The sequence below is a fragment of the Pinus tabuliformis genome, chromosome 1_2 (assembly GCF_031772625.1).
Source record: "Pinus tabuliformis cultivar Carrire ecotype Pingquan chromosome 1_2, CPIR1, whole genome shotgun sequence".
In the NCBI taxonomy this organism is placed as follows: Eukaryota; Viridiplantae; Streptophyta; class Pinopsida; order Pinales; family Pinaceae; genus Pinus; species Pinus tabuliformis.
In genome coordinates, this window is record NC_142298.1 from 901,264,787 (window position 1) to 901,274,540 (window position 9,754).

The 9,754-nt window shown below is 40.5% G+C and overlaps 1 pseudogene; it reads left to right on the plus strand.

Moving 5' to 3' along the window:
• The window catches only part of LOC149208856 (DNA mismatch repair protein PMS1 pseudogene), a 90,761-nt pseudogene extending 85,697 nt beyond the window's left edge, over positions 1-5,064 (plus strand).
• The last annotated feature ends 4,690 nt before the right edge of the window (positions 5,065-9,754 follow it).

Genomic DNA, 9,754 nt, shown 5'->3' on the forward strand with positions numbered 1-9,754 from the left:
TCATTCTAGCACCACTTAAAGAATGTAAACAGAATTTTGCCACTTAAACAAGACAGTTAAAATACAAACTGTAATGAAGAACTGATCTAATTTTTGGAAAACAGATTACTACAGCAAACTGCTGATACATCTGAATACGGCATGATTGGAGAGGCTTAACGTATTTTTCATATAATATATTATTGATTAAATCCTTCTTCACCATAACCCATCCTTATTTTTGCATGCCCTGCACTCATCAAAACATCTCCTTTGGAAGGTAGTGAAGTGCCAGCTCCATATCTCATGTTATGGCGCTAGCTGGCAGGGGCTTTGTCTTTTCTTTAAAGGATGGTACTTGCCAGTAATACTTTTATATTGAATTCCTTATGGTGTTTATAACGATTATATGTTCCAACTTTATGGCATACACAGAGTAATCCAGAAGTTGCTTGGATGGAAAACAAGGACCAAACTCTCAATAAAAGAATTTTTGTCTTCAGCAACAGAATACAATTAATTCTCCCACACATAGATATATCTGTTACATCTAGATTTCAAAATAAAATGTCTTTCACTATCATCCTCACTTATTATTGAATTATTAACATGAATGTGCTACAGTTAAGTTAGTACAATGATCTTGACTTAATTGCAAGTGGCAGAGCAACTTAACCAATCTGTGAATGTTAAATTTCATTCCTCGTATTTCCCATTAAAGAAAAGGACAGATCTCACAGTTAATTTCTGGTGGTCAGCATACACTAAGCACATGTCTAGGATGAGAATGTGACTCATGCCTAAATGTTGCCTAACAATTCATCAAATAATGTAGAGAATATCTTTGTAAAAATGGATGATTTCTAATTTATGAATAGCTCTAAATGTAAATATTTATGCTTTAATTGAAAATCCACCAACTTTATACTTTAGCAGGAAGTTGGCTCTAGGAATGGAAACAATCTATAACACAATTATCTTTGTTCAACTCCAAAACCACAAATAGAACTTCTGTAAGAGATCAATAACAATTCTGGACACTCTTCAGTCAACCATCAAAACAGTTGAAGACTAAATACCACAATTCTAGCAAGTTGAGAGATTAGCAATAGAACCATAAGATTCATGGATACAATCACGATAAGATAACCCCATTATTTTTTTTATTATTTTTTTTAAATGACATCAACAATCCCTACCAAAATGATCTTATAGACCTCAAACATTCTGCACAGTAATGCAAGTAGATTGTCTAAAATAATACTTCAACAAACAATAGATACAAATAGTCCTATTAAACCAATGGCTCTACATTCAAGATAACTAACCTCCATATGCCATGTAGATTATGGGTGACTCCTATATAAGTTATCCAAAGAGCCATTGTTCAAATTATTTCTTTTGAATATTGATTTCTGCACGTGAGAACCATGAGGACTTTTCTAAGTTAAGATGAGAAGTTAGAACTGTCCAAGTCTAGAATGTGTTCTCTTGTCTATCTAGGGTTCATTAATTTAGAACTCATCATTACCTTAAGGAAAATCACAGTACATCTTGGACCTCGATTAAACCCCCGATAAGAGTTTTTTTTTTTTTTTTTTTTGACACACGGTAGTTCCAAATCTATTCAAAGCCTTTCTATTTTAAAGGCAGACTACCTCCAAATGCCTTATAAAACTGGAATCCAGTAGTCAAAGTTACATGTTCCAATGGTTAAATTCCTTAAACTAAATTTCACATAATAGTACTGTAAAACAAGGCTTCTCTAAGTTAACATGTTCATTGTCTAAATGTAGAAACCCGTGACTATTTTTTTATCCATCTTATGTGTGAAGATTTACAAATTACAACTCAAACTTATTCAGTACAAAAATCATCTATGCTTTAACTAAATAATTTGGAAAGGCAAATAGAAATGATTGCTACCAATAGGGCATTGGTTCACTGGTCAGATCAATAGAGTATGTAGCCATTCCCCATGGCTCTGTTCTAATTGTAGTCTGCCTCCCCTGAATAGCATGTCTCAAAAGAGACAAGGCCAAGTGCAAATACAAAATGATTTTGGAAAAATAGCTACCCCTCAGATCTATCACCTAAGTCAAAGAAAAATTGTGCTATGTGGTGCAACCCTCAACCTCTAGGTGTATTTCTTCAAGCAACTTCCAAAATAAATAAATAAATAATAGAGATGGCTCTTATTTTCATAACATAGTTCTTTAGGAACAAAATAGTTAACTCAGAGTTGTTCATGGATTTACTTCATTACCATATGGTGAGGAGGGCAGTTCATAAATTCAATACCCAAAATATGATCGCATATACTTTTAAAAGAGTATACAAGATCCAAGATAGAGATTCCTACATGTAGGGATTATAGTTATCTTAAACATAAGATCACTGGGAACAAGTTTTCAAAAATAAAAGAAATGGTACTAACAATCATATAGTGCATTCAAACTGTATATAGGCAGCAACAACCACAACTGCTAGTTGTCAACAAGAAGAGCTGAAGAAATGCCAAGGCATGCGAACTAATTGAAAACCATATATGTTTCTAGGCAATTTCCAATGAAACATTTTCAGGTTTGTAAAATTAATATGCTCAATAACCATCATATTTGTTTTTTTCTTTTTCTTTTTTCTTTTTTCTTTTTTGAGCTATTAAAGCCTAGTGCTCAATCATAACTTCGTGCTTGTTATGCACCCATGTTCTCACTGTAATTTGAGAGGCCCACACCAACCATTTAGAAATTTCCAATCATAATGGTCCAGGTAACTTGGGGGACTCTTGAACACAATGCAAATCCTAATAACATAAACAATACCTATCCAACACGTCTGTCTCAGTAACTTTGTGGATCTCAATCTATTTCTATCCTCCCAATTGGCAGTCCAATGAAGGTTTCTAAGAGCATGTCTTGCGCTAGAGATATTTATTTTCCACACACTTATGATTTGGAAAGGACAAAGTCACATGGCGACTCTCTTCATAAATGGGAGTGTGTTTCAGATTATTTGATTTCAAGGCAGGTATTCAAAAATAGTAGAAATAAAGATTTGACTATGAATGGTGTTGGATCAACTTATATGGTGCATAAGTCAGCATCTGAGATAAAGGTAGACTAGTAGTATACATTCAGGAACAATTATTGAGGAGCTATGCTATTCCTCAAAAACAATGAGCTGCAATTGTCTCTACACGACTCAGATTCACTTGTGCAATTCTCACAAGATGACATTAACAATTTGGAATTCAAAGAAGCTAAGAAAACCAAACAACGGAGTTCTAAAGGTAGAAGGGTAGTTAAAGTGACCGTTGTTTCCCTTCAGGTGCATCTTCAGGAAATTCTGAATTGAGTCAAACTTGATAGACATTGAAGCATAGAAGTTCCAAGGTGCAAGAGTTGTCATCATGGAGTACAACTCTTAATTGAGGGGTATTAGTACATGTAGCAGATGTGAATAATCATTCAAACAGATTGCTTTTATCGCTGGGATATCAAGTGTAGGCAAGAATTATATACAATGGTGCCAAATATTCAGAGGAAAAGCTGCAAAAGATTAAGCTGATGATACAAAGCAACCTGTACCTATACCTTAGTATCATGTCTGGGACTTGTAAGTGTTTTGAGGAGGAGAGTTTGACAGGAAGAGATCACCCTGCTAGGATCGACCTACCTCATCAGGGCCAGGTGAGAACCCACCATTATTTAAAACAATCTTGCAAAATAGAGAAGCTAGCCAGCAGTCTCTGCAGTTGATGTAAATATTAATTCTTTGAAGTCACAAGAAACTTCAAATCTGGCCAAATTGCTGCTGTTATAATTATTGGATTGTTTATATGAAGCTCTCACTGATCAATAGACTTTTCAGACAAGGTAAAGTATAAAACTAAAGTGTTATTCTACTTTAAAGTGCGGATTTTTACTTTATAAGATGCATTGAGTACATGTCCTGATACTCATGCAGGTTAATGTTATGTGAAAATTTTGATTGGATCATTTTATGTCTGAGGATGGTTGGAAGGGCAGATTCAGCAACCATCAAACCTATCAATAAAGCAGATGTGCACAAAATATGTTATGGACAAGTTATTCTAGACCTTTCAAGCGCTGTTAAGGAACTTGTAGAAAATAGCTTGGATGCAGGAGCAAGCAGCATTGAGGTTAAACTAAAAGAGTATGGAGGAGAATCCTTTAAGGTTGGAGATAATGGTTGTGGTATTTCACCTGACAATTATCAGAGTGTGACTCTCAAGTATCATACTTCCAAGATTTCAGCTTTTTCTGACCTGCAATCGTTGACATCCTTTGGATTCTGAGGAGAGGCACTAAGTTCACTTGTGCTTTGGGAGATGTGACCATTGTAACTAGAACAAGGCATGAAATTGTTGGTACACAATTGACATTTGACCATTCAGGTCCGATTTCTTCCCAAAAATGTATGGCACATCAGATTGGTACTACTATTACAATGACAAAATTGTTTTCATCTTTGCCTGAAAGGTTTAAGGAGTTCAATCGAAATATTTGCCAAGAATATGGCCGACTTTTGTCCCTATTGCATGCTTATGCTCTTATTGCCAAAGGTGTCCGATTTGTCTGCATTAATGTGATAGGAAAAAATGCCAAGAATGTGGTTTTAAGAACACAGGGAAGTGATTCCATTAAGGATAATATAGTAATAGTTTTTGGTACTAAGACACTTGCATGTTTAGACCCTTTAGACATATGTGTCTCAAATGGATGCCATCTTGAAGGATTTCTGTCTAAGCCCGGATCTGGAAGTGGAAGGGCTTCAGGAGATCAACAGTTTGTCTATGTGAATGGTCACCCTGTGGACATGCCAAAAGTGACGAAACTTTTGAATGAGCTATAAAAATCTTATAACTCTCGGCAATATCCTATGGTCATCTTAAATTTCATCCTTCCCACTACAGCATATGATGTGAATGTAACTCCAGACAAAAGAAAGATATTTCTTCATGATGAAGGTCTTCTTATGTCTACTCTAAGAGAGTCCTTAGAAAAATATTATGCTCCTAATAAATATACTTATGCTATTAATAACTTTGACAATGACTAATCTTCCATCTATTTGATTCGAGCTCCAAGATATATATCTCTTCATAATAAAAGCTACATACCTATGACAATATCTCTGTATAATTTGAATATTCCTATGACTGAACAAAATGACATGCAAGGATCCAAGCATGCTATGGAGTTATTCTATTTCTATGAAAAAGACAAGCATCTGAATCTCACTATATTGCAATGACATCTAAGATCCTTTGTGGCTTTTGGTGAAAAATTGTTGTAGCTTCTGTCTCTGTGGATTGGACGAAATTCTAGGCATATAAATGATCTTCTATATCTGTGACACAAAAGCACGATTGAAGAGCTATTAATTACTTTTAGTTGTGGGCGAGGAAGGCAATGAAGGCATTAAGAGGTTTCGATGCCGCGACCTCCTGGGGTTAACTGCTATGGCCGCTTCTACACCAGTTCATTAACTGGTTGTTACCTACTCCAGTTTATCTCGTGTCTGCCCCAACTGCTTATGGTTACCCTCTCCCAACCTGGTTTTCCGGAACCCTCAGGTTTTTCTCCGACGGTTGACTGTCATTTTGCTGTCCTAGTCTGGCAGCTGTCATAACTTCCCCCGACAATGGACGACCTAGGCGATTTCCTGGACCCTTTGGAGGATGTGCCCTCATGGTCCCCCACTAAAACCACAGATGTCGGTTTATTCCCTTTCATGTCCAAGTTGACGGACGAGGTAGAAGCCCTTCCTTCGATCACCAGACCACTCATCTCGCCGGTTTCTGTTCCTGAGTCTGCGGCCTCACCTCCAGCTCTCATCTCTCAGACCAGCTTACTGTGTTCGCAGGCTCACAGTGCACCGTTGCTCAAACTTGATTATCAAACCCTAGCCCCTGTTTTTCAAACCCTAGCCCCTGTTTGTCAAACCCTAGCCCCTGAAAGCATTTTGATTCCTTCGGCGGGGACAGGTCTCATCTCTCCCGACCCCCCTCAGGGTTCGAAGACGGAGGCTGCGAAGCACTCAGCATCGAGGTCCTACTCGGCAACTGCACAGGGTCATTTTACTAGCATTGGTCCCATATCAGGTATTTTCGCCACCATCCCTCAGGAGGCAACAAAAAATCCTAGGGTTTCTCTGGACCACTCGCTCCCGGGTTCTTCTCAGGAGGCCACAGACACAGGGGTTCCAGGACAGCCGAGAAAGAAACGAGGCCCTAAAATTCGTGCCTGCGTTGCGCCACTCAACATAGCTGAAGACATCAATCTATTAGACGCCATGGAAATTGCTGCAAAGGTCTTGGTCGGTAGGGTACGTGGTCGACACTACAGTGTAGCAAAGCTTCAGCAATGGGCCTCAGACGTTTGGGGAGAAAACCTTAAGGAAATACCAAAGGTTCAGATCCTTGAAAAAGGGTGGTTCGCTCTACACTTTAGCAGCTTGGAGCACACAAATTGGGTTCTGTCCACGGTTTGGCACTTAGACCTGGCACCAGTTCTCCTCCGACGCTGGACTCCCCTTTTTGACCTGGCGAGGGAAAGGGTTGACGCAGGGCCAATCTGGGTTCGATTGCTCGGCCTTCCTCTACACTTCTGGACCGAGGATGTTTTCAGACTCATCGGAAATGCACTGGGTATATATCTCACTTTTGATAAATCATATCAGACAACAAGAAATTTAGTCTACGCGAGGATCTTGGTTCACTTGGACCTATCTGAGGGTTTACTGGAGTTCATTGATATTCGCTGGAGGAATTATACCAGAAGGCAACTGTTGGATTACGAGGGCATCCCCTTTCGGTGCCACCGCTGCCATAAGGTAGGGCATCTTTTTAAGGACTGCCCTCTGCTGAAGAAGAAGAAATTTCAGTCTACTGAACAAGAAGGGGCCTCTCAGCAACATACTTATCAGGAAGCACTTCCCAGGAGACAAGTTCCTTTGGCCACTCCGGACCCGGACGCAGCATAGTTTCCAAACACTCAGCAAAAGATTCCCGATGATGGGGTAGTGGCACCTCCTATGCCAAAGAAGCGAGGGTGGCCACAGAATCGATCGCAGCCTTCTCAGTCTCAGCCTCAGTCACCTTCTGGAGGCCTGCCTTCCTCAGGTATGAATCCTACCACTCCTCTCCCCACTTGTAGTTCTTCTCATTTGGACTGTTATTTATCTATCACTTTCTCTTCTCTGCATATGTCAAATATTGAACATCATTCATGTGCTTCACCACCTAAATCGACTCCTCTAGCCTCCATTCCCATCTTCTCCCCTGCACCTGCTCCAGATCCCTCTCATACCTCCCCGTCCACTACTCTCCCCACCCTGGCCCCCCCTCCTGGTCGTTACATGACCCACTCACAATCGAAAAGACAAGCACAGGACCATTTCGGACTTGAAATCCTCCACTCCCCCCCTCCCCCTAAAATCATGAGGGGTCGACCCTCTTTTCTTTCAAAGGCAAAAGGCACTGCAGAAGATGAAATTGCCTTGGGAGTTCAATCCACCATACCAGGGATGCTTAGAGCAAGAGGATCCCATCCTCCCCCTTCATGAAGATCTTCTCCTACAACTGTAGAGGGCTGGCTAGGCCGGACAAGAAACTAGCCCTTCGTAGACTGTTAAAAATTGAACCGCTGGATATTATCTTTCTGCAAGAAACTCTGGGTTCATCACTTGATATTGCACAGTCCCTTCAGAACATGCTCCCAGGATGGATATTTTTTGGTATTGATGCCCATGGGAGGTCAGGTGGTCTTGCATTGGGCTACAACACCCGCACAATCAAATTGCATAATTGCTGGGGTGGGATGGGTCATCTGGGAGCAGACATCAGTTCGGCAGAACTGGGGATTCATTTCCGGATCATAAATGTATATGGCCCGTGCCAAAACAGACCTGTTTTTTGGCAAAACCTCCTAAGCTCGGATTCTTTGAAGACCGACCACCTGATCCTGGGGGGCGACCTGAATTTCTCCATTGGTCATGCTGAATCCTGGGGACACAGGGCTCAGAGAGATTCTCTCTCGGATTACTTTTTGACTGAACTGGAAGCCCACCATCTTATTGATATTCCCTCAGCCAGACCACAAGCTACTTGGAGAAACAACAGGACGGGGGATGACAGTCTGGCCCGCAGACTTGATCGTTACCTCATCAAAGAAAAGTTTTTGGACTTAGGTCTACATATCAGACACTGGGTTGGCTCTGGGGGGATATCTGATCACCTCCCTATTTACCTGGAAATTGTAGGGGGGCGAACAAAACCTAAAGGTCCTTTTAAATTCTGCTCAGTCTAGCTCAAGGATGACTCTTATAAAAAAATGATCTCTAATTTCTGGAGAGCAAACCCCCCTGGGAGAAGAGAAGACAACACCAGAAGATTTATCCAAAACCTTACGACCCTTAAGAAGATGTCCAAACTTTGGGCCCTTAATAAAAGAACACAAGAGAATCAAACCCTCCATCATATTGAAGCTGACATTGCCTCTTTTGAGAACAATCTAGGAGGTATTTACTCCTCAGAGGAACATAAGGATATGATGATTTCTCATTATGCTGAGAGGGCGAGAATTTTAAAGGAGAAGGAGGAAATCTGGCGCCTGAGAAGCAGATCCATCTGGATGTTGGAAGGAGATGAAAACACCAAATTCTACCATAAATTTGCTAATGGAAGAAAGGCGATCAACACCATATGGCAGCTCCAAAATGAACAGGGGCAGGCTTTAAATACCTTTCCTCAACTTGCTGATCTGGCCTCCTCACACTTCAAGAAAGCCTACCAAGCCCCCCAGGACATTAATCTTGCTGAAATCATCAGGGTGGCACAGCTCTTCCCCAGATATGTGGATCCCGGGGAAGAGGATGATTTAACAAAGGCAGTTACTCTGGAGGAACTGGAACACACCCTAAAATGGTTCAAAAAGGACAAAAGCCCTGGGCCTGATGGATGGTCGGTGGAATTCTATTTGGCTTTTTTCGACATCATTGGGGATGATCTGCTCCAAATAATAGAGGATTCGAGAAGCAAAGGGTTTCTTGAAAATTCTATTACTTCAACTTTCCTTGCTCTCATTCCTAAGAAAGACAACCCGGAAACCTTCGAGGATTTTCACCCCATATCACTCTGCAACTGCATATATAAGATTATTGCCAAGATAATTGCCAACAGGATGAAACCCATCCTATCCAACCACATCTCGCCGGAACAATTTGCTTTCTTACAAGACAGGCAGATTCATGAAGCAGTTGGCACTGCCTAGGAGGTTATCCATACACTACACTCAAGACGGGGCAAAGGTATGATTTTGAAAGTTGACTTATCTAAAGCTTTCGACAGAGTGAATTGGCTTTATATTAGAATGTTGTTAACTCATCTGGGTTTCCCATATTTATTCATTAAATGGATCATGAGCTGCATTACTAATATTCCCTTTAGTGTTTTGGTGAACGGAAGTGCTTCTCCCTTCTTTACCTCCAGAAGGGGGCTAAGACAGGGATGTCCTCTTTCGCCATTGCTTTTTCTTCTCGTTATGGAAGGTCTCAGCAATCTTATTAAAGATGAGCACCAGAGGGGCAGACTAAAAGGTATTAAGATTACAGAAGGTTGCACCCTAACTCACCTTCTTTTTGTTGATGACATTCTGGTTTTCATCAATGGTAGTATTGGGGACATCAGCAGTATCAAGGCTACCTTCACTCTCTTTCAAGTGGTTACAGGAATGATCATTAACGAAAG